General features: G+C 35.0%; 1 protein-coding gene across 3 annotated transcripts in view; it reads right to left on the minus strand.

The window, feature by feature from the left end:
• The window catches only part of SOX5 (SRY-box transcription factor 5), a 349,622-nt gene that overhangs the window by 174,360 nt on the left and 148,836 nt on the right, over positions 1 to 26,426 (minus strand). The gene's annotated exons all lie outside the window — the stretch shown is intronic.

The following is a 26,426-nucleotide window of genomic DNA, read 5'->3' on the forward strand; positions in this document are numbered from 1 at the left end:
ATGAGGTCAGTATAAAAAAGTTCAAATAAATAGTATTTAAAAATTTCTTGCTGAAAATTCTCTGTTTAAAAGCCTGAAAACATTAAAAATTGGGAGCTTTTATATTTAATAAAGTGTTACATTAGCATTTTAGCAATATTACTTTTCAGGTGGGTGTTATGGTACTTCAGCCCTAATCCAATATAATTATTAATATATTTGAAATTGTTGCAGAATGGGATAGAGGATCTACCTATCTATATATGTATCTAGACGTATATATCTCTCTATATATCTATATAATCCACAACTGATATGGTTACAAATCACACTTCAGACTATATATCTATACTTAAAGTACATGTATTTTAAGATATTTTAACTTAGCTCATGGCCTTAAAAAATTCTCTATGCTGTCCAAGTGGCCAGTAATAGAAATTAGATTTCCTTTATGTGCAATTATGAAATAAAGAGTTAAATATTAACCTGTGTAGGGTTATAGGACAAACCAGCTTTATGTTTTATTCTATTGAAACTACTGCCTTAGCCACCAGCTTGAACCTTGTCTTTAGTCCTAATGAAAAAGGCTATTCATTGTCTTGGCATCCACATTTCATCGATAGGTTTATTTTGCTTCTAGACTTGTGTTTTAGGTCACTCAATCTTTAGCAGGCACTAGATATCAAGAGAGGCTGAGGGACTTCCCTGGTGGTCCAGTTCTAAGACTCCGCACTCCCAATGCAGGGGGCCCAGGTTCGATCCCTGGTCAGGGCACTAGATCCCGCATGCAGCAACTGAGAGTTCACATGCTGCAACTAAAGACCCCGCACGTGGCAATGAAGATCCCGAGTGCTACAACTAAGACCCAGTGCAGCCAAATAAATAAATAAATATTTAAAAAACTAAAATTAAAAAGAAGAGAGGCCAAGCATAGGACTAAACTTGTAAGATGACTTCTAAACACCAAAGCAAACTGCAGAAATTCCTGTCTGTTGATCTCCTTAGTCTTGGCCATCCTGAATAAATTAGTCTAGGTTTCAGGAGCCTGAGTCAGACTAAATGTGCAAGGCTTTAGCTTGGCTTCAGGCAGGACTCAGTGTCACGAAACTTTGAATCCTGAATAGGTCAGGGCCTTCTACACTAGGCATAAGAGTAGAATAAACAGAGAACAATGACTACGTGCAACAATTTAACTTTTTTTTAAGTCTCATAATCTGTACGATCATTTCATTTTTTTTAGTTTGAATTTTACCTTTGGACTTTTTTTTAAATCTAAAAATAAAATAATTAAACATTTATTTATTCATTTTAAGGTTACATTTTTCTTTTAGGGACTTTTTAAAAACATGATGATGCTAGTATTTAAAAATAGGCACCTATTTCATTGTTCCTAAGAAACTGACTAAAAAATTAATTTGCACATATACAGATTTTAAAAACCAATTTGAGAATGTTGCTGATTATTAAGATTTGATTAAAGCATTACTGAGTTTTAGAGATAGATTTTTTAAAATCTATACCAGCCTTTTATAGATGAGGAAGCTGAGGTCTTTTTTTTTTTTCCAGTACGCGGGCCTCTCACTGGTTGTGGCCTCTCCCGCTGCGGAGCACAGGCTCCGGACGCGCAGGCTCAGTAATTATGGCTCACGGGCCCAGCCGCTCCGCAGCATGTGGGATCCTCCCAGACCAGGGCTCGAACCCATGTCCCCTGCATCGGCAGGCGGACTCTCAACCACTGCGCCACCAGGGAAGCCGAAAGCTGAGATCTTTTAATTCTTTTTAATTGATGTCATTATCAAGCAATTAATATTTATAAGAGAATCAAATATATGCTGTGAAAACACAAAGACGCTATTGAGATTCCCCTTTCAATGAAAGAAAATTTAAAAAAAAAATCACTCAAGTGTAACACAAGGTAAAAAGGAGTAAGAAAACAGAAGAGGAATAGAATGATAAATGATACAGGAGTTCAGAAGAATTTTTTTTTCTAGGAAGATTAGGGGACTACTTATGGATAAGAGGATGTGTAAATATGGTCTTGGTATATGTGATTGTTCTCGGCATGGAAAGAAGGAATAGAGAATACTATTACAGGAAAAGGAATCCACATGAGTAAAAACACAGAAACCAGAGAGTGTTAAAGTGTGACGAATAGTTAAGTTAGCTGGATCATCAAGTTCATAAAAGGAAATAAGTGAAAATAAAGTTAGACAAGTAAGCTAGCACCATACGGTAGAGGGTCTTGAATGACAGGCTAGTAACAAACCATTTAATCTTGTGGATAGTTGGGAGCTGTCAAAGGCTTTTGAGCAAGGGATGGGCATCAGGAGAGTTTTTCTTCAACAAGACTGATCTGACATAAGTGCAGAAAGACAATTGGAGGGTAAAAGGTAGCCATTGCAGAGATGAGTGGAATGAGAACTTGAATCTAAGGCAGGAAAGGGGAAACAAGAAAAGATTTAAGGGTATCATGAAGGCAAATCAATACACTCACATTATCATACAAAGCAGAGTGTGAAGAGGAAGACATCAAAAATAAATTCAAAGTTTTGAAGTTAAGTGATTAGAAGACTGGAATTCTTATCATGAGCTATTTCTAGACCACAAATTTTAAAGACTAGAACGTCTTCATATAATCTCCATGACTGATGTTTCAGTGACAGAATGTTAATACATGGCTTGTCCATCATATACAACACATTCCATTTCAACATATACCATCATCATGGAAATCATTTCATAGAGCCGGAAGCCTGTCTGCATTGACTAAGACTAAGAATCATTTCCTTGCTAAGTCCAGAACCACTTCCCAAAGGGTATGAGGTTAGGAATTAAAAAAATAGGTTCAGAACTCCTACTGGAAGCCCAATTACAGAAGAATCCTCTAGTGCATCCAGACTCTTCAGGTTTTACAAAATATAAAATGAAAGATGTATTCATACGGCAGTATTCTTATGGTTCAGAAGTACTAATAAGTACCCTAATAAAGATCAAAATCTTAAGAAAGCAACTTTAATTCTATTCCCATGAAAGTAAATATAGACGGTCTAGGAGTTAGGGAATAAGGAAATCATTCCTACATCACTAATTTAAACAGGACTCCTAATGTAATGATACTGGTTTAGGAGTTGTGGAATGTAAGTGTCTGTGTTTCTGTGCATGTTTGTGACCTATATAAGGGAAATAACTAAGTCGGTATGGGGAATACTAAATCCCCATAGTATCAATATAATCATAGCGATATTTTAGATGTAAGATTGACATGGGAAATTGGATGAGTTTTGGAAATTTTATTACAGCAAAATATTAATTATATTGTTATTATTACTAATGAATTTTAAATTGAACTTCTGAGTAGTCCAGTATTTCAACAGTCTGAAGTGAAGAAAGGATGGAAAGTTTTAGGTCTTTCTCCTGTAATTTTGGTAATAGACCTATACCTACTTTTCTGAAAAGTATTCATTTCTATGGTATTTTTGGTGGACAAAGTGACTTGCTCAAAAAATACCTGGTTTTATTACAGGATAAGAAGTTACACATTTTCTCTCTCTCTCTGTCTCTCTCTGTCTCCCTCTGTGTCTCTCACATACACACACCCATACATGGAGGAAAAAGGAAAAAAAAGAGTCCTTTATTGGCTTAGACAAACAGTTTCTTATATGTGGTACAGAATTTTGCCTGAGATATTTTCAGTGCATCATATGCTATTACAAACATTATTTTCGGGCTGGTGGTGCAGTGGTTGAGAGTCTGCCTGCCGATGCAGGGGATGCAGGGTCGTGCCCGGGTCCGGGAAGATCCCACATGCCGCGCAGCGGCTGGGCCCGTGAGCCATGGCCGCTGAACCTGCGCATCCGGAGCCTGTGCTCCGCAACGGGAGAGGCCACAACAGCGAGAGGCCCGAGTACCGCAAAAAAAACCCAAAAAAACAAAAAAAACCCATTATTTTCAATATAGATCCACCAGTTCAGGGAGTCCTTAAAATTAGAAATGTACAAAGTGTGTAGTTCTATCTTCTTTTCAGTATAAATGTACTAATCTCAGAACAAAAACAAAAGAGGTACTTTATTTTCAAAGAGAGCCTATTGCTATTTTGCCTTTTTGTTATGTTTACTTTAAAACTGTGACATATCATCATGTGTCACTTTAGGAAAATTCTCTTCCTTGATAAAGACGTATACCTCCCAAATAATAGAAAATAAACTAATAAGAGAATGCATATCACACAATACAGCTGGATAGTCTTCATACAATTTTAACTTAGCACCATCAATTAACAAACACTTCTTGTGTCTTGTTTTTGGTATGATATTTGTCAAACTTTAAAATATAGGCAACAAAGTGCGTGTGTGTGTCTATACAAAGAAAACAATTGTGCATTTGAATATGTATGTATAACAAGTCAACAAAGTTGGCACACATCTGTTGTAGATCTTTGAGGCAGAAATGTATTGCTTTACTAATAAATTTGAGATTAAAAGCATATTTCTGTATCCTCTGATGTATTATATATATTTCTGTGTATACATGCATTTTATGAAAATATATGCTGATCAACTTGATACAGCCTATCATAAGATGGAATATTAGCTATAGGTCAACAAAACTAAACAGAAAAATGTTAATAGGAACCTGAAGTAATCGCAAGCGAAGAGCAGACCTAGAAGGCTTTAAAATATTATATTGATAAGTAATTGTCCTAACACAATATGACAAATCCTGGCTCTTACTTCCAAATGAAAGAAAACAAATCACTTCACTGGAAATTCTATTTCTTCATCATCATCATCATCATCTTCACCATATAGACAGACACTAATAATATTTTCTTTTTAACTACCATTTATCAAGCACCTTTGTTAGCTGGGCACTAACTAACTTGGTACTTTAATTTATGTATAATAATTATAAAAAACTGAAACAAAGATATATCACTTGTATTTTAGACATGAGGAGAGGGAGTGAATTGCTCAGGTCACACCACTAGTGACAAGCAAAGCAGTCACTTAAACTTTGTTCTATCTGACTAATGAGTGCTTGCTATTCTCCCCACACCTCTCCTATGATATAACCACGTCAGAACAATGCCAATACTCCAGGCACCCCTGTTAATAAAAACTTAGTCAATCACAATCGTTTATTTAAAAATCTGACTGATTTCATCAAGTATATTGGCATCATATTAGACACAGCCGAAAGTGATACATAATTCTCTTTCCAGACGGTCAGGAGTCTAGTGTATGATGATAAGAATACAGAAAAAAAAATGTAAAACTGGTATTTTAAAATTTCTCAATCATGAAGGCAATCTGTACCGATTTCATCAGCTGAACAAACATGGATTAGGTACAAATGACCCTTAGGCAACGTCCACATGCTCAGCAGTTGAGCTGTAAGAGACGTCTACTGATTGTAACCTCAGGACAAACCAAGCAGCCAGAGTCCACCTGGAGTAAACATATGATTACAATAACAATCGTTAATTACGAACTTGTACACATGAATTTACAGATGAATAAACTGGAACTTGAAAAGATTAAACAGCTTTCTAAGTTTATGCAGCTACTAAGTGACGGAGCCAAGATTTAACCAAAGTCCTCTGAAGCTAACTTCAGAGTGCTACCATCTATATCACTCAATAATAATACTGTGTCTTTACAAATTCTGGCCACACTGAAAAACAACTATGCAGTCTGACCAAAAGTTAAAATGTAAATATATCTGGAATGATAAAGCAGTTTTATGTATTGACAGTGTTCCTGGCAGTCATGTACTCATTCTTTTCAATACTCATCACTTTCTCAAAGAAACAAGATATCTAATAGTCAAAATAATTATAGCACAATGTATAAACAATCTTAAAGCTGTACTAGGTTGAACTGTGTCCCTCCAAAAATGTGTCCAACTCCTAACCCTTGGTACCTGTGAGTGTGGCTTTATTTGGAATTAGGGTCTTTGTAGATGTTATTAAATTAAGAATCTAGAGATGAGATCATCCTGGATTCAGGCTGGGCCTTAAACCCAGACACTCGTGTTTTTATAAAAGAATGCAGAGGGATATGTGAGACACACAGAGACATAGGGGAGAAGATGTGAAGGTGGAGGCAGAGACTGGAGTGATGCACCTACAAGCCAAGGAAACCTAGGGATACTGAGCAGCCAGCAGAAGCTAGGGTAGAGACGTGATACAGGCTCTCCCTCAGAACCTGCAGACGGAAGCACCCGTGCCAACACCTTAATATCAGACTATGTCCTCCAGAACTGTATGAGAATAAATTTCTATTGTTATAAATCACCAAGTTTGTGGGAACTTGTTATGGCAGGCCTATGACACTAACACAACAGCAGTTCTAAAATTAGTGAATGAAAATTTTACTTCCCTAAAATACAGTACTGAAGTATGCAGAATTTCTTGCAGTTGTGGATGACATAGAGAGTCTAACGTTATTAGTTCAGCCCTAGAGGATTTCTAGGATGTTAATTCTATCAGTATTATCTGATCGTGAAAGCTGTCGCATTATGCGGTCCTTCTCTAGGTTTCAAGTTCCGCTAACAGCGTTAGGGACACATTCTCTCTCTCTCTCACTCTCTCTCTCTGTATTTAAATTATTTGGAATGATTAGTACATATTTTGTTTTATGACTAGTGCCATTCACTAACAAAATATATCGGTTGATATATTTGTTCAGCCTTATTTTATACCATAAGTTACTACTGAAGTAAGAAATACTTAAAACTAATTTTTAACAGTATGGCTTCAGCTGTATATAATTTTCTATATAAGTATGTCTCGCTTTGAGATAATTTAATATATATAAAAATCCAAATGCAAAAAATATAGTGAGAAATGGCCTATATTCGAAAAAATTGCTTTTCAAGAGATAGTCAATGTAAGTATTCTTTAAATGCTTCACTCAAATTTTAAAGTTCATTTTTTAATACAAACATTTATTTATAAAATTCTGATCAAATATCTATGAGTATGCCAGTAGGGAGAAATCTATATTAATTGTATGTCAAAAATTAATATACAGTGGAATTTCATGGAATTATTTGCAATCGATAACTGTCTCTTTGAGAAGCATAGGGTTTTCAATTTTTTTAGAAAAAGCAACCCATGATGGCACTGGTAAAGTAGTTTTTTTTGTGATTTATAACTAAGTTTGAGTCTCTTCATTTCCTACCATCTTATTAGTGACACAGGATGTAGTAAACTCTAACAAATTCAGAAACTTAATATTTAAGATGAAATAAAACAGTTATAACCTGCACTTATATTAATATTATATTATATGATAGTTTAATAACATTTAAAAGGTCAGACAGAAATTATATTCTTACTTCTACTCTGCAGAGATCCCATTGTTACTCTAAGTACCTAATTTTTATGACCAATAACAACATTAGTAGTGATCCACAACTGGCACTTGCCTCCAGCTATGCCCCGTTATTGGACACAGCTGGAGGCAAGTGCCAGTTGTGATGAAGCAATCAACTGCTCCCATATGGTCCTTCTAAAGAATGAATTCCATATAGAAATATCAGTGGTAAGACATGCAGCTACTCAGCACAGAGTCCAATAAGTGATGTTAAGTGGAAAGACTAGTCATTTCTCCAAGGAAATGCTCGGTCTCCAAAACAGCTAACAATTAAAGAACTTTCATCCCACTATCATGCAAACGTGATTATCTTTAGTGATACTTCTTATGAAATCTGAACTTAGCTTAAATATTTCCTGGTCTCCAGAGACTTGATAAACTTCCATAACTAAAAACTGATTTAAATTCTTCATGCAGCTGATTCTAGTATTCGCAAGCTTACCAAAATTTTGAATCCAAAGTTATGGAGGAACCTTAAGTTCTGTAACATTCAGAAGATATTGTGACCCACTGTGAAACTAAAATTAAATTTTGATAAATCATGTGATTTAGTGTGCTTACATACAAATTAATTAATTCAAAAATTTAGAAAGTAGGCTGATACCTGAATTCGATTTGACAAAGAACAAAGTTAATTCAGAGATGTAAATCAGTAAAAATACTGAAAGCTTGCATTCACTATTATTAATAAAGGAAAAGAAAAAAAGATCCTTGGAATCATTAATGGTTTTGTCAGATAACGCTCTTGTCCACTGTTCTGGACAATAGGCAGACATGTTTATTATTTTATATGTATGATAATGAACTGTGTTGTAAGGGATAACATCGGGAGATGGGGCTGTGATCAAGCAAACTGGTTTGGATACCATATTAATATATATACTACTATGTATTTTAATGAATTAAAGCTAATTATATCAATTGAAGGGAAAATCCCTAATTCTCCTGCTTTTTCTCTCTTGCTCTGCTCCAACTGGAGGTGGGGAGGACCAAACAAGAAACAAACAAAATCCCTTCTGAGATGCTGATTCCTTAAATTTCAAGTTCAGAGTAATGATATGAAGCAGAGGAAGGGAAGATAGATTACCACCAACAAAAAAACATTTGCTCCAGTGCTCTACAAATTTTAAGGCACACTCACTTTACGGTATTTGATTGTTTTATCTCAACTATCATGTGAGAGGTACTAAAATTTTGAACCTGCAGATGAAGCTGAAAATCAGTGACTGTCCAAGGTCATACACCTAGAAAATAGTAAAGTCTCCAGTTTTTAAATCCTATGGTCTAGGTACAGCCCACATAGCCTTTCAAGGAAAAGACCACTGTTCTTCCTCCAGGCTGTTCTCTTATGCCCTCTCAATGTCCCCCTTCTTTAAATATATGACCAGCATCCCCACATTCAAAGAAACGCCTCTGAACTCCTATTCTTTGCTTTTCCAAGGTCTCTGGATTTTCTATTGCTTTTTTCTTCATGTTTCTTATCCCTAATTTACTTTGGCCCTTCAAGATTTGAAAGTGCTACAATTACTGTCTCAGTATACTCTTACAGTAAATGAAATTATATTATTGGCTTTTTCCCACAGGATTTTGAAAATCTTAGTAATGTGTGAGCATTGTTTCAAAGAAGATAAAAATATCTTCATTATAGTTGAGCACAGTATCTGGGATATTTGATCCCTACCTAATTGATAGTACTTTGAGGTCCCTTATACTTTGCATAAAGACATATATAAACACTCTAACTAGACTTTAAAAGGCCAAAAAAAATCCAGTTGTGCTAGTTTCATACATTATAATGAATTATAAACTATGCATTAAAATATTTAGAAAATATAATCTGTATTTCATAATTTTTAATCCATCTTCAACCTTGATTTTCTTCCTTTTGCCTCAGTTACTACCCACCAATGACAAGCATTTGTATCCTTACCTAATTACTCCTGTTTTCCTTTTAGAAAGCTATTAAATAGTGAAAAGAAAAGAGGCCTGTAGTATTCCTCACCATCATGTTTATTGAGACCAGCTCCAGACTACACAAGGAGAGAATTATGGGTATGTAGGATTATAAAAAGAGAGACTCAATGAATGAGTCCCTATGGGCAAGACCAGATCATAACAACAGATGATGTGGGCAGATATCCCACTGACATTTAGTATAGCTCAACACAGCCAGAATGGAATAAAACATAATAGTGGTCAAGGTGGAAAGAAGGGACAAGTAGTAATGAAATAACTGCAGCACATCCTGAGGTTATTTTCTCTTTCTCCTTTAAGTTAAAGCAGTATCATAAGGAGAAAAGGCTCATAACTATTTTCAAGTTATCTGAACAATCAATGGCACTGGGGGACGATGTCTACCTAACTTTGCACATCTTTCCTTGACGAGTTTTTCCTTGTGATTCCAATAAGTAAATTATAATGTTTGTCCTATTGTCTGAATGGTTGTTACTAAGGGAAAAGACTAAAATTGAACAAACATGTCATTAGCATTCTTACAACGTTTATAAATGAAAGACACTTCAAATTCAAGATACTTAATTTTTTTTAGGAATCAATAAAAGGAACCAAGCCATAAATGTGTTTATGGGATAGGGATTTAAAACAGAAAAAATATGAATTTTTTAACATATTATCACTTTTTGATACTAATCTAATAGTAGAAGTCAGTAATTAGAGGGAGTTAAAAAAAAAGAACCGGGGTAATTATTCTGGGATAGACACATTCCTTGAGCTTTCTAGAATACTCACAGTGAAAATATATTAAAAATCAAAAATTATTCCTTTGTGTAGGCATTTCAGTTTCATTCTGAGGCTGTAAAACTCCTATCATAATCTTTATAACCAGAAGAAGAGACTGGACAAGCAGGTTCAATGTCTTAGGGTCCATAATTTCAGGAACTTGTCAGAATTATACGACAGAAGGTTGATCTAAATTGAACTGGGATGGTTGCAAAATATAATGTTTTCAGAATCAACGTTTAATCCTTTCATCTTTTCCTGTGAAAACTCAGATAATTTCGAATTTTCTAAGTCTTCCTGTCTCCATTTTTCAGGTATTATGCCATTGCATATTAGTCTGTATCAAAAAACTCATAAAACATCAAACTTAGGGTTAATTTGAGGATTTTTTTTCCATATATCTGTTCTGTTTCCCCTGATCAAGCCTCAAAATGAAGAAAATCAATCAAATGATAAAAAAAAAGAAAAAGTAAAAGAAGGATGCAAAAAATGCCATTAAATAAAGATATATGGAGGAGATGGGCTAAAGGAGATTAATTCCATGTGGCTCTGAATATGGTACTAAAAAAGTTTACGGAAGAGTACCTCTCTCCCATCTTAAATAAAACATAAAGTTCTGAGGATTTAGTCAGATAAAGAAGGCACAATGAAAATACTATCATATCTTAGCATAAGAAGCCATTAATAATTAATAATCCTTACAAAGTGGGTAAAGGAATAGCATGCATACATTTGAGAACTTCAGTAATACATTTTATAAACACTGTGATCATGATTTCCTTTAATTTAGCAATAACCAAAGAATGCCCATTGATTGGCTTCATCATTCACTTTTTTCCTACAATAGACCCTTATGTTATTTCTATGATTATGACTGTATGCAAGAAGAAAATCATCAGATACTTGAATTGTGTCATGACATGGATGAGCACAGAGATGGATGAAAACCTAATTGTTACACTACTCAAGGTGGGATTTTGTTTACATGTATTAACATTATATCTTACAGTGGCCACATAAGAGAAATAAAATATATAATGATACCATTGTGAGAAGTAAGATTCACAAGATATCTAAACTCACCTACAACTATATGAATTGTTAGCATTTTCATGCTACTGGGATACTAATTTTTTTAAGTATGTATTTACAAAATAACATCTGATGGGTACTTATTTCTGCATTGTGTTCTTTCTCCTAAATTCTCACTGAGATGATCTGTTGTCTAGGAATGAGTCTGTGTCACAAGCAGGAGAATAACTGAGGAGAAAGCAATTGGGTAAGAGACAGCAGAGAAAAGAAGAAAAAAGATATAAGGTAGTAGAAGACAGGTTAAAGAGAAGACAGTTTAAAGTAATGATGTGTTGATGGAAGTATTTGTACACATCAAGATTGTGCTTGTAACACATTTAAGAGCAGTAGCCTTTTTTAATCACAAAAGAGACTTCACTCAATGTCTCAAGGGATAAAGATTCCTGTTTCCTTACGTGAATGAAGGAGTTGTTACAGAACAAAAAAGAAGGAGGATTTTTTAAAACTATAGAAGACTGAAAGATAAAGCTTTCAATAAATGATAGAAGTATATCAAATACCCTAAATGGGGAGGCTGGGGAACGGGCATCATTTTACAGTGGGAGAAAAAGAAAAATCAATTGCATAATGGGAAAATATTTTCTAGTGCCAAAATATTCATTCCCTAATGTAGGTTTTTAAAACATATCTAGAAATCAAAGAGGTCCTTTAAAATATTTCAGTTTTACTTTGAAAGAGCCTCAGCTACTGTTTATCAAAGGAATATTTTTCTTAGAGAAGCATTCAGACATTATTTTCATACCAGAACATCATTTTTTCCTTCCTTTAGTTTATAAACTCTGAAGATACAATGTTATAAATTTTGATCCAAAATGGATCAAGCAGAGACACTAGCTCACTGTAAAAATGATCATTTTTAAAAAATATAGAGACCATGATGAGCCAATGAAATATATGTTAAAAAAGTTTTGCATGTATGCCTCCCAAAATGATAAACTGATAACTTTAGTGAATCAGAATTTGATGAGCATTTTCTAATTGTTCTCTCCTGCGTGATGAGTCATTTACAATTTTCATGGAACCATTCAAATGTTGTTCCAAATTTCTTTAGCAAAAGATTTAATATCTGTTTCAAATTCCAGATAAAGTAATAAATACAATTTTATGGGCTCTGCAGGACTGCTGCTCATTTTGTGCTCAGCAATGCTTCAGATCTTGGTTATTTAATATGATTAATCAGGACTAAGAGATCAGGGTCTACACCTAATTACCATGGGACTTAGGCACAGCCCTTATCATTTCTGGACCATACTTTCTCCATCTACTGAAGAAGACCAAGTTGGATTAAGTTATCTCTAAAGACTATTTGTCTATATTAATATTTTATTGATCAAAGAGTTCTAATTCAGTGCTACTCAAAGTGTTGGTTTGTGAGGTCAGGAGCTTGTACTAGGATATAAACCACCAAATTTCTTCCTTCATCAAGAAATTCTTGCAGTGAAAAAGAATGCCAGCTGAATTGAAAGGGGTTTAGCAAGCCCCTTATCTCTTCAAGGACTTGTAGCAGTTCACAGACTGGTCTGAAGGCCAAAATGTCCTAACACATGCTTCTTCCTGCTCATTCAAATAATTACCTTCAAACATACCCCCAAATTTTTACAGTGCTGTAAATGTTAGTAGTCTTTATTCCTACAGCAATTGAGAAGAGTGAAATACTTTGCAGGTTTCATAATTATACCCCTCAAGCATGCAGCTGTACCTTAAATAATCAAAAGACTATACATTAAATTTAGTCTTCCAAGACACAGGCTCAAGGCAAGGAAGTCTGAAAAATTAACCATGGCTATTGTTATTGTGACTTTATCCCCAAACCTAAAATTGGGACACATGGCCTGACAAAAACTTGTGTATTTATGGGTTTTCAAACTGAAAGAAGTTATTTAAATAGACAGAATGGTGTTAGCAAAAGGGTTAAAATCACTGAGGTATACTGCATCTCTTATTAGGGATCCAAAGAGTATAAAAGAATGAATAACTCATGTGAATAGACAGAGAAAATATTTGAAATATGAATGTCCTAGAAAATTTAGAGTAGGATATTCATGCACTGTATATATAGTCCTAATAACCGAGTATAAAAAAATGTCATTTTCAGAAATTCCTATTTGTGGAAATTACAGTCTAGTGAATCTGTATATTCTTTCATTAGCATAGTCTCAAAATTATGTTTAAAATTAGAACATGCCCTGATTCTATTTTATTATATAATCATGCTAAGTTAGATATAACAGAACATTTTAAATGTATATTTAAAAAATTACTTACACAAGAAGAGAAGAGGGGGAATGAGAATTGGGATTCTTCCTCAGGGTAAAAATTACTATCTATATAAGTGGATGACATTTTTATTATTCAGGTGCTTCAAGGCATCCAATTGGTCAAAAGCTAGTTGCTTATGTAAATAATGGTGGAGATCTATAGCTGGTACTTTTAAATTTGTTTGTTTCAAACTAAAGGTAAATTTTTTACCAAATGTGTGTAAATTATTTAACCATTGATTGACTTCACAAGTATCGACCCCTAACTACAGTGCTTTCTCTTTCACCTCTTTGCAGCTATTTGCTTGTTGAATCATTTTTGTCTCTCTCCATACACATATACTCATATATCACATTTCCATATACATTACTTCAGTTTAAATGTCTTTTAGTGCTTCTGAGCCTGACTGATGTAAGATGTTATTTTGAACATGCCAAAGCATCTAAATGACTCCAGCCGTTTCTTTTCAGCCTGCATTCCTTGATAAGTGGCAAAGCTTCCCACTTATCAGTCACTCAAAGTGACTGTAGCTGTCAGTTGTGTACAAAGCGCAATCAGTTTGGAAGCGGAGACACCAGCATTTTTCTTCTCAGCTTGAAGCAAACACGTTTTGACTGCTAGTCATTCAATTTTAAAGCATTCTCAATTAGGGTGGATGAAGATATAAAGAAAACACATCCTAAACACCTCCACCAGGCAACAGAAAAATTTTATTGTTATCTCTTGATTTACTTTAAGGCAGCCATTCCTCCTCTTTTTCTGGCTGCTTGACATGGGTGCTCATGACAACACACCCTCTATCATGAAAAGACTGGAATAATATAGTATACTAACACCCTGTGGAACCTCTGTTTGAGCCTGTTTACATGTTTTCTTGTGTTCTCTCCCTCTTGAATCTTGAACCCTGTAGTAAATCAAATAATTTACTTTAAAAATTAAAACAAAACACTCTTTTAGACTCACTTGGTTTATTTGTGAACAAATTTTTATTCAATGGAAACACAAAATCCAATTCATTAATGAGAAGAGGAGAAAAGTGAGCCAGAGGAAGGAACTTTGGGGGAGAGAAAATAAAATAAAAATAGTAAAGGAAATAACTAGTGGCTATGTCAGATGGTCAAGCAGCAGGTATGGATACAGGTACTGGCAAAGTTGTGAAAAGGAATAGAGAGAGAGAAAGAGAGTAAAAAAGGTATTCAGAATTAGATGGTGGTTATGGGAGGAGAAAAAATTTTAATACCTATTTTGGCACTAAATAGAAGAAATGAAGGGAAGATAATGATTCGAAAAATGTATGTACAGACACCTGTGTGTATATATAGATATATGAATAGAAATCTCAAACTAAATATATGGGTATGATATCAAAATTAGCTCATTAGTTTACCTCTTTTATAGTTAAACATATGTGTATGCTATGAAAGTTCATTAGATCACTTCTAATTTCCTTTTTAGGTCTAACAAAATTGTCAACATAAAATAGTTTTAAAAGATACTTATCTTGGGGCTTCCCTGGTGGCGCAGTGGTTGAGAATCTGCCTGCCAATGCAGGGGACATGGGTTCGAGCCCTGGTCTGGGAAGATCCCACATGCCGTGGAGCAACTGGGCCCGTGAGCCATAATTACTGAGCCTGCGCGTCTGGAGCCTGTGCTCCGCAGAGAACAAGAGAGGCAGCGATAGTGAGAGGCCCACGCACCGCGATGAAGGGTGGCCCCCGCTTGCCACAACTAGAGAAAGCCCTCGCACAAAAACGAAGACCCAACACAGCCATAAATAAATAAATAAATTTAAAAATAAATTAAAAAAAAAGATATTTATCTTTTATAAATATGGCACCCTATCTTTTTTGGCATTCATAAGTGAAGATTTGGTTATATGCAATATTTGCTTATGTGAAACATATCTTTCCTCCATTTATAAATATTTATCTCCTCGATTTATAAAGGGCACCCTCTTACCTGGCTTACTGTAGAAAGCAAAACTAAATTACTTAAAAAAAAATCCTGCCACATTTGCTAGTTCAACAGGTTTAGCTCAGTTTGATAAGATCAATTACTTTTATTTTCTAGGGATTATCTGAATTAAATCACTCATTGCTACTCTAATAAGGAGAGAGAGGAAGAAGGCACCTTTTAGTCTACATAGTAGTCAACTGTCAGGATCTCAGAATCTCACACACACACACACACACACACACACATCCTCATTTCTACTCCCTACAAGATTGAGAAAATGCCATAACCTATCTGAATTCTTGTGATAATCATAAGAAATGACTTCTACAAAGTGCCAACCACTTAATAAGCAATGGGCTGCTTCTTCTTACTAGTGTAGTACAAGGTACAAAATGATTTTACAAATCACGTACAGCACTAGGGAATGTTGGTTGTCTATTTTCGATGGCTCCCATAGCATCTATTTTAATCTCTTGAGAAAATTACTGTCTTACTTATTTTTACATACACTACACACTGGATAATGCGCCCTCACTTCATTCATACAGTCATACATTGAGTAAATATTTCTGAGTTCTCATCATATGTCAAGAAGATTTACAGGTTCTTTGGATACAGCAGTGATCAAGACAGATAAAATCCTTGACCCCCACAGACTTGTTGCTAGGTGTGCATTTGTGGTCGCAAGGGTACAGCAAGAACTAAATAAATATAAGGGGTGAGAGTGCTGTAAGACAAGTCTGCAGGAAAAGAGCTCAGAGGCAGCTGGAGGAGGCAGGAGCGACTCCGGCTCTCAGAGACGGCCTCCCTGAGGAGGACGGCACTGGAAGAGATGGCTGACTGAAGTGAGGCTCTGAGGTATGGGAGGAGGTGAAGAAAGCATTCCGGGCCACAAGAATGACAAGTACAAATGCTCTGATGCTAGAACATTGTCGGCATATTCTTGGCAACCAGGAAGGATGGGTTTCTAGCATGGAAGGAATGAGGGAGAAAGTTAGAGGTTGGTGCAATCAAGTATAGCCCAACAGACTAAGGTAAGAAGAGTGAATTCATTTTAAATGACATGACTTTGAGCATGGTTACAGCACAATTAAATTTAAAAGATTCCTCTAGCAGCTACGTGAAAAACCTAGTTAGCAGGTCAATAGAGGAAGTAGGATGACCCACTTGGTTAGGGAGCCTACAACAGCAGGCTAGGTGAGAAGTGATGGTGACATAGACTAGAGTGATCACGGGAGAAGTTGCTCAACTGATAGACTTTGAGGACAAAAGCCAATTCTGATGGATTAGTTGTGAGACATAAGAGAGTGAGAGGATACAAAGACAGCTCCTAGGTCTTTGGCGACAGTAACCAGGCAAGTGGTATCATATTCACAGATGGATAAATCAGGAAAGAATGAGTTTGGGGGAGATGATTAAAGGTTCTGTTTGGGAAATGTGAAATTTGAGTAGCATATTAGTTATGCATTTAAACAGGCTGAGTAGAAAGCTGGGTATTAGACTCTGAGGTCCAGGTGAGAGACAGAGGCTCTCAAGATAAATTCCGGAGTATTATCCATAGGATGGTATACAAAGACTTCAGATGGGATCATTTAGGAAATAAGTGGAGATGAAGTCAGAGGATGGAAAATAAACGCAGGTTAGCTTTTTAAAGACAGGAAAGAACCTACCAAATGAGACTGAGAACGGGGAAGAAAAGCAGACTGTGGTCTTTTGGAGGCCAACCAAAGAGTGTTACAAGAAAGTGGGAGTGGTCAACTTTATTGAATGCTGCTGTGAGCTCCAGTATAATAAAGACTGAGAATTAAGCACTTCTAGAATATTCACTGAAAAAGAAACATCTTCAGTTTTCCTTTTGTTTCTCCTTCAAGGGAAAACTGGGGACCATTCTGGTATCATAAAGATATCTTGTGTTCTATTTATCTCTCCTTTCTCTTTTTAAACTGTTAATCTTTCTTTTCTGAAGAAAAGAGTCAAATAAACACACACACAGAGTAAAAAGTCAGTCAGTTTCTCGTTGCCTGTAAATTACATAAAAATTACCAACTCTTGAGTAGAAATTAGTACTCTGGCTAGAGAGCTCTTCGAAGGAAATTTGCCATGTGCTAGGGATGTCTGGAATGTATGTCTTGACTCATGATATAATTACTCTTCATAGAATTAATTCATTTTATGTTAACACTGTTAATTTCACCGGCATCTAATTTTCTACCTATTTGTCAACTCTCTTCAAAGATAGGAGATAGAAATTCTTTATAAAGACTCTGTGAGCACTTCCTGCTACCACATTTATTTACCATACTAACTGTATAAATTAAGGTGAAAAAAAAGAAGTTCATTTTAGGCCAACATATTGACTTTTGACCTATATTCTCCAAACCTGTTATTGATAACTTGCTTTGTTTTGTTCCCCACTATTTGATAATTACATTCCCAGGTTTTATCTAAGCAATGATGGATTCTGTTTTGTTAACTGGTAAGATATGAACTGTAGAGCCTCAGTGAAGAAAAACGTTCAGCTTTTTCCACAGGTAATGATGTTTGGTAAAGGTGGCAAAGTCATGGGAAATGCTGCTCTCGGTCTGCTTTCCGGGCCAGTCTCGGTGATTCCATAATGACCACACTGGATTAAGTGAAACCAGGGTTCACTTCAAAAATCATACTGCAAAGATTGGAGAAAGAAAAAACACAGAAACGGCACAGAAATTGGATGACAGAAAAAGGAAAACAACATGAAAGATTGAGATTCCACATAGAAAAATGAGGAAAAGGAAATGACCTCCTTCCATGAAATGCATTGTTTATGTCTTTACTGAGGAGCCCAAGTCAGGATGAATGAATTACAGAACCAGGATTACAGATTCCAAAAACTGTTGTCAACGTCACTTCAACAGAGTCATCAACTATAGCTGTTATTTCAACTAGGGTCTCAATAATGATACTAAAAAGTTTAAAATATCAAGGTCATTGTCTAAAATTATATATAAACTCATACTGTTTGACGAATTTAACAAAAAGGGGAAAACGATGGTGAAATTCTCCATATCTATGTCCCTTGTCCCTACTATTTTCCCACCAGAGGAACTAAAAAATATATTCTATGTTATACAGATCTTAGAACTGCATATTTTGGTTTTGGAGCCTCAAGCTTCACCTTCACCTTTCATCATCTTTATGAGGACTCCTTTGTTCCCAGATACTGTTTACTGTTCTGAATATTTTCTCCTATTTAAAAAGAAAGAATTTTTTTTTAATGATGTTCTGATTTACATTTCCAAGATAGACTGACCATGTGCATATATCTCAGTTCTTTCTGGAGACATCATTAAAACAATAAAAACAAATAATTTATAAACCTATGTCACATAAGATAATTAAGAATAAAAGGCATGCACAGGCAAGAAATATGACCAAAGTTCTGGAAGACGAAAAGCAACTGTAGAGTGTTAGCTGATGAAAGTGGGTGAAACAGACTAGAGTATACACGCAGGGGGTTAAGTGAAAACAGGGCTTAATTTTTACTCAGAATCACCAGAAAGTCTTAGGACTTGAAATACTAGATATGAGAGAGAACAGGAGTTTAAGACCTGGGTTGAAAACAGTAGTATTATTTGAAAGTGGCTCTGGTCCTCTCCCCCAGCTACATCACACCCACTTCAACAGAAACTGAATAGTCTAAGGAAACTTATGATAGCTAGCACAGGATCATTGGAATCCCAGAACAAAGACCTTTCTGTACCCATATACAGGATTCATGTTATGTATGGCCAGCTTCCTGTTCTCGCTAAAGCAGTGCCCACCTGTTGATAAGTCTCATTCATAGTCAGAGCTCCCAGTCTACTTGTTCTGATCTCATTCTTAAATCTGGATGGGTAACCAATCATTTTCTAATTCCAGTAGAACTTCAAGCTGAAAGAGTAACATCAAGATAAACAAGGAGGTGAAAATGAGAGAAAAGGTAACTTAAGGAAGTGCGAATTTAATTTTTTTGGTAACACCCTCAAACATGTATACCCTGAGATATTCAAGGAGAAATGATCCAGTAAACAATAGGATAACCTGAAAAAAGAATTAGAGAAAAGAAGTTGCTCACAGAAATTAAAAAGGTAATTTCTCAAAGATCCAATTAAAAAATTTAGGAGATAAAAGTTTAGGCAATCCCCTAAAAATAAGAACCAAGAAACAGAAACAAAAAATATGAACATTAAGAAACATAGTTACTAACCCAGAAAATACAATGTCTGCCTAATAGGAGATCCAGAAAGAACTGAAAAATAAAGGATAAAATGGTCAAGAAAAAAAAGACAAGATTAATTTTCCAGAGCAAAAGAACATAACTTTAGAACAAAAGATTCATGGTGCTTACAAAATAATGAATGAAAAATATCAGAATATGTGCTGATACTTTTCATTTATTGTGAAATGCCGCAGTAAACAGAAGATACTAAAAGCCTTCAGAAAGGAAAAATATCGGTCACACCAACAAAAACATCAGATCAACATCATATTTCTCACAGATGCGAGAAGATGATGAATCGATGGATTTGAAATATAAGGGAAATGACTTCCAACTTACAATTTTATTTGCAGCCAAATTATCAATCAAGCAGAGGAGTAAAATGGAGCATTATTATACACGCATACATTTAGAACTTTTTATCCCAGAAACTTTATATCCGATGCAGACCCCTGCCCCTCCTTTTTTTTCCTAGGAAGTTTCTTGATGTGATTCTGGAGCAAAACAAGGAGATAAAGCAAGGAGGATAATATAGGACACAGTGATTCTCTCGACCCTGGAGAACCATAAAGGGACATTTTAGAATGTCGGCAGGACTAACTAAACCAAATGAAAGCAGGAGAACAGAGGACTAGGGAGCAGGTATCAAGGAAAGTCGGATTGTGGAGATCTGGTTTACTCTTGAGAATTTACGGAGATAATAAGGCAACTAACATGAGGAAGAAAGACTAATGCAAAGTCAGTCGGAAAGCTCAAACCTACACAGAAATGAAATACGGAGCACCTTATTTAGACTATGCAGAAAAAATATATAGACATATTGTAACATAAAAATCATCTATTGATTTTCAGTTTTTAGGATTAACGAACAGGTAAAGCACAACAGCTATGTGTGTATGTGTATATATACACAAACATATATACACACATGTATTATATATATTTAGAGTAAACACACAGATAACAGAAATTGGCAGCTGTGTGTGACAGAAGAGAGATGTCATCCTCATCCGACAAGGCAAGTGTTAAGAGACACTATTTATAGTTGATTGAGAAAAGAGGTGTAACTATTTAAAGTTTAAGAATATCTATTGGAAGGACTTAAATGACTTACGTCACTATATTACAGGTGAGGGAGGGGTATAGGGGAGGGTGCTGGGCTGGCAATACCAGAACTAAGTTTCCAGTTTCCAAGTTAATGATATTTAAAGTTGATAAGTCAGAAACGGCACTATAATAATATTTGATATACAGAAGTATAATAAATACTAGAAGGCTATTAAAAAAAAAAACAAATTTTAAGGAAATCTTTTCTGAGAGAAAAGATTGGGCACAGTACAGAGGACTGGGCTCTGGATGGTTGCTTTCATTATTCTCTTGCACTCTTTTAGCCATCAGGTATGTGTTATATCAATACAAATTTTAAAATATATATGCATATCAATCTATCTGTATCTCTACCTACAAAAGCAGGTTTGTCCAGACAGAGAAATCATATGAATGACTGAAATTCTATCATTAGGCAATCACCAGGAGATGTACGTAAAAAAAAACAATGCTTAAAGGATTTTAAAGTGGCTCCCTCTGAGTAAAAGGACAGACCTGCAGTTATCATCACTGCTCTTTTAGGAGAGGACACCCATCTTCTCAATAGGAAGTTCTCCTTCCAGAAAGTACAAGGAAGGGAGGAAAGTCATTTCTAAAGCTGCTACTTTGTATCTCCACATTTTCTCCTCTAACAATCTATCTGAATGTCAAGAACTATATCCTCCCAGTGGTGCTATATTGTATTTCATACAGAAAAACATTAGTCGGAGCTCAAGGAGTTAATGCATTTCCTTCTCAGGTTGAAATGCTACCTTAATTATATGGTGTTTATTCTTGGCATTTCCAGTTTCCTAAAGAGACAAGGTTACTTTGCAATCTCTTTGTGCTCATGTATGTGTGTGGGGTCTTGTTGAGGGGGGTAAAATGCTTCCGACTTACCACACTCAGAGAAAGAAATCATAAATCAGCAGGTCAGTCAGGTACCATTATTTCACCTTTAACGTTATTATGTTTCCGATGCAATATTTCAATGGATTTCCTTCTGCATAATAATTTATCAAGAATTACCAAAACTCTTAATGAGCTCAGAGAACTTTGGCTCCAATAAAATGAAACCTTTATCACAAATTGGTTGAGCCCATGACTGCAACGTAATCATTCAACTGTATATAAGTCAAGATGTATTTTTACTTCGTAGGGATAAGTTCCCAGGGAAAGAAAACTCATTTTAAAACTTTGGGCCATTAAGCCTTAAACGGCAGAATATTGGTGAAATAAAAATGACCAAGACTCGGGGAACTTGGAATCCAGCCATGGTTCCACAAGCAACAACTTATGTGACCTTGGGAAAATCTTCTAACCTTACTTGGTTTCACTTTACAAATGTCAAAATGAGAGATAGGTCTAAAAAAAGGCTTTCTAAAAATCTGCCACAGTTCTAAAATCATATAAATTTGGAAGAGTGAACTTACACTTTTCAGTGGCTACTGCCATGTAGGTTATATATATTTTTTCCTAGAAATTCTCCTCTATGGAAATATTCATTAAATTGTCCATCATCAGAAAAACAGAAAGAAGTTTTTCAAATGACTTAGGCAAAAACTTTTAGCATTGTGTGCTCATTACATGCCAGGGATGATGCCATTTAATCCTCAGACTAACCAGGTGTGACTTAGGTACTATAATTCCCATTTAATAGGTGGGAATAATGAAACTCAGAAGGACTGAGCAATTTTCTCAAGATCACATAGCAGATGAGGTACAAAGATGCAGAAACTGAACATGAGTATGTCTAAATCCATAGAACCTGCTCTCTATCTTTTTGTTTAACCATTTAATACACTTAAATTTCATACAGTTAAATATAATCCTGTAACACCTAAAGAATCAAGCTCTTTCCAACATACTATGGAATATACACTGCACAACTAAGAATACAAAGGAACAGAGATTTGTCCTTTGCTCAATCCTCAGCTCCAGACAGAATCAGTGACCCAAAGCTACTATTAGTCCTGCAGGTGTTTACCTTATGAATCAGAAACAATGACAGGGGGTTATTAAATACCAATTCTTTGCCCCCAAGAGAACACAATGAACAATAGTTGGAAAAGTTTATCAGAAGAGGGAATGCAACAAATATGTGGCATCTCTTATGACAGTTTAAACACTGAGCTTTCAGTATGGGAATCATGAAATTATGCATTTGAAAAGAAGTACAGTATCTTTAAATTCGTCCTTAAAAATATTTAAGTACAATATCTTTAAATTCGCCCTTAAAAATATTAATTCAATTTCGTATTAGAGCATGTTGTTGGATTGACCCTCTAAGATGCTAATAAGAACTTTAAATTCCATTAAGTATTATTGAAAAAGGGTAAGAAATTTAAAACTAGGATATGCTTCCCCCGCCCCCCCCCCCAAACACACACCCAAAGCTACAGAAACCATGTCCTATACAAAGCTTCAAGACAAAAAGAGAACTTGAGTCTTCAGGAACATTCAGTTTGTTGCCATGATGGATGCTGAATAGAGGTCACTTGTTCATCTACTTTAAAAGGTTTTGGTAACAGTGAATCAGGTCAAGATGAACCACTCGTCTAGGATCGTTACTGCAAACATAAACCATCTAACAGTATTAGAAACAGGCTGATTTATTATAAAAAAGAGATTAGTCAGGAAATAAAACTGCTGAAGATGGGCACTATAGCACAAGCAATAGAGTAAAAGAAAAAAAAAGATTACCCTCAAAAACTCTAGAAGGATATTTTTCTCTGAAATATTTATAAATTTCATCTTACGTATTAACGTGCATTAAAAGTTAGCTAGATACAGTAAGTAAAAGTGCAAAAATGTTCTTTTTTTTTTTAAGGACAATAAACAAAAAGATTAAAGAAAAATATTGCTGAATAGTAGAAAAGGAAGACTAAACCTTCTTAGTGTTCCTAAAATTAAGGGTCTCATAAAGAAAGACACAAATTCTTGAGGGAAGATGGGATGTTTCTGATATGCATGATTTTATTTGTAGAATGAACTGATTTATGATCTTGTAAAGAATGAGAGAAAATGTTCTTAATTCTTCTTTTAATCCTCATGAGTTACGTGAATAAACTTGGAAGAAGGCTATAACTCTATAAAGTCTTTATAAAGAAGTAATGTAGATTGAGTTTTCAACCCAATTAGAATCATGCAATTTTAGAGCCAAGGTTGCTTTTTAAAGAGATAAGAACAGTTCATAAAGAACTGGCCCTAAGTGATTAAATAAACTGGCTAATTTGCCAATTCTTATGGCATTTTTCTCTTTCAACAAGTAACTGCAGAGTAAAACTTACCACCGTTCTTTTCATCTGGAGTTGAAAGAAAATAGAATTAACAGGTCAAGAGAAATTTTAAATAACCTGGGTCATTAGAATATGTGAATGTTTGTTCATACACACATGTACAAACTTGTTCATACGTTTTTAAACTTGAATGAAATATACTTCGAATGGAATAAAGATGACTGAATTACCCTCTCCTTTAAAGAGAGGAAAGAATGAGGAAAGTGTTAGGGGACATCACCCTCCTGTCATTTAACACAGCTATCAAGTGTGAAAATTCATTCTGCTCTCTTACCTATCAATCTAATCCATCTCGCAGATCTGCTTAGACCATCTAACGTATTGCATAACTTTCCCAATATCTGAACCAAGTTAACGTCTTGTGTATTTATAGCTGAAAGAAAAATTTTAAATGTAGCCCTAACTGTGGACTAGTAACATTGCAGTCCACTATTATATCAAGAGAGGAACTGGAATGCATTGTTTTCTAACGCCCAAAGGAACAATGGCACAAAACATGTAAAAAATGCAATCAGGACGAATGACGTAAGTGGTATGTTTTCTTCTACAACGTCTTAAGGCTCCATATTTAAGAAAGAAAAAAAAGTAGATCAAATTCAAAATATACTATATATTTTCAGATATCAAAGAAAATTTAATCTATGGTAAATTCTTATGTGAGCATTGATTATGTATTGACAAAAATTCATTTCATAATAATATCTGTTATACATTTAATTTGCTTTCCATATAGCAGATCTGATTTTTAATCTTCTCCCTCCTTGTCCTATGATGCCAAAGAAAAGGAGGAAGTAGAAAGAAGAAAAGGGAGAGAAAAAATTCTATAAAGGAAATATGGTTAAAGATTTATGTGGGGACCAAAAAAGGATCTCTTCTATGTTTTTAATCTTCTGTTTCTACATATGCCACTACATCAGTGCTTCCCATATCTCTCAATAGACTAATTTAAATATATTGTGATTTTCATAACTATTGTGTTTGTTAGACAGCTCCAAATTAACAATTTATAAAATATACTTTAGAACTATGCTTTCAGTTAATGAATATACTAGAAGCTGTGAAAATTAATTCCTTTCAGACTGTCACTCTTGCTCAGTATTTATTTTTTTGCCTGAAACATTCCCAGGCTTTTTTTTTAAATAATAGCGTGATGGGTTTTGACTCCATCGGTATCATTTATCTGTACTAACACTAGAAAAGAGGACAAATACCCAGATATAGTATCTCAGCATCTTTTAATGTTTCCCCCAAATTACTGTCAGTGTGACATTATTTCCTTTAGGGACTACTGGATTTTTTTTGGTCTACCCTGTGAACTAGTGGAGGCCAGCAGCATAACATTTTGATCAAATAGAAATTCTAAGCTTTCAAAATTCTCATACTCAGCAAAATTTCAACTAACAGTCAGAAAACTTTGCTTCTGATCCTGGTTCTACCTATAACTAGTCATGTGATCTTGGGCAAGTTACTAAACTTGGCTCCAGCTCGCTGGAATACATTTTCTATAGTCATGTCGTTTCTAGAATAGTTTAAGGTACTTCATTTAAAAAATGCTCTGCCTTATAAAGTACAATGCTCCATGCTCTGGAGCAAGAAATCCTCCAATTTCAACATTTTGTTATTGTGACAGAGATTTAAATCCACGTTATGAATGCAGTGGTCATAACTTTGGAATAATTGCAAAAAAAGTAAGTACTGAAGGTGTTGCACAATTTATATGGTCAGAAAACACAGCTGATTGAGCCTTCTACATATTTATAATACGGGTTTACATACATTTTTGCAATTCTATTTAACAAAAGACTATCTCAATCTCATAAAAATTATAAACACTTAAAACCATTGGTACCCTCATCAAATCACAGTGAAACCAAGTGACTTGCAAAGGACCACACCACTCATTATGGAATTGTATCTTACTTATAATGAGAAATTGCCATAATAATTCTATTATCTTTGGTTTTCAATAATCAAAAACATTTTAAGTGTAGATAACCTCGTACCACCAACTAAAATTACATTCAAAGGCAGCATGCTTAGGCTAAACATGAAACCCGAAAAACAGTTTTAAGCCACTGAATGAATAACCACACTCCAGATATGGACAGACAGATAATATCACATTAGAAATACGCTGTTCATAATTAAGGAAGGCACGGAGTCTTGGTTGGAACATTTCACTGATGTTTCTCTGTCTCACTGAAACTGTGTTCATTAAAATCTCAGGTAGAATAAGAATGAGTAAACCTTGATTGGGCTATATAACCCACAGTAAAGAAATTAAGTGTAGCTGACCCAGTTAGATAAAATGGGATAAACTTTTTTGGCAAATAAGTCTAAACATGATAAACATGCGGATGAAATAATTTTGACATGTTTGCTTCTGTCATTTATATTTAC

This window comes from Lipotes vexillifer, unplaced genomic scaffold (assembly GCF_000442215.2).
Source record: "Lipotes vexillifer unplaced genomic scaffold, Lipotes_vexillifer_v1.1 scaffold477, whole genome shotgun sequence".
Taxonomy (NCBI): Eukaryota; Metazoa; Chordata; class Mammalia; order Artiodactyla; family Lipotidae; genus Lipotes; species Lipotes vexillifer.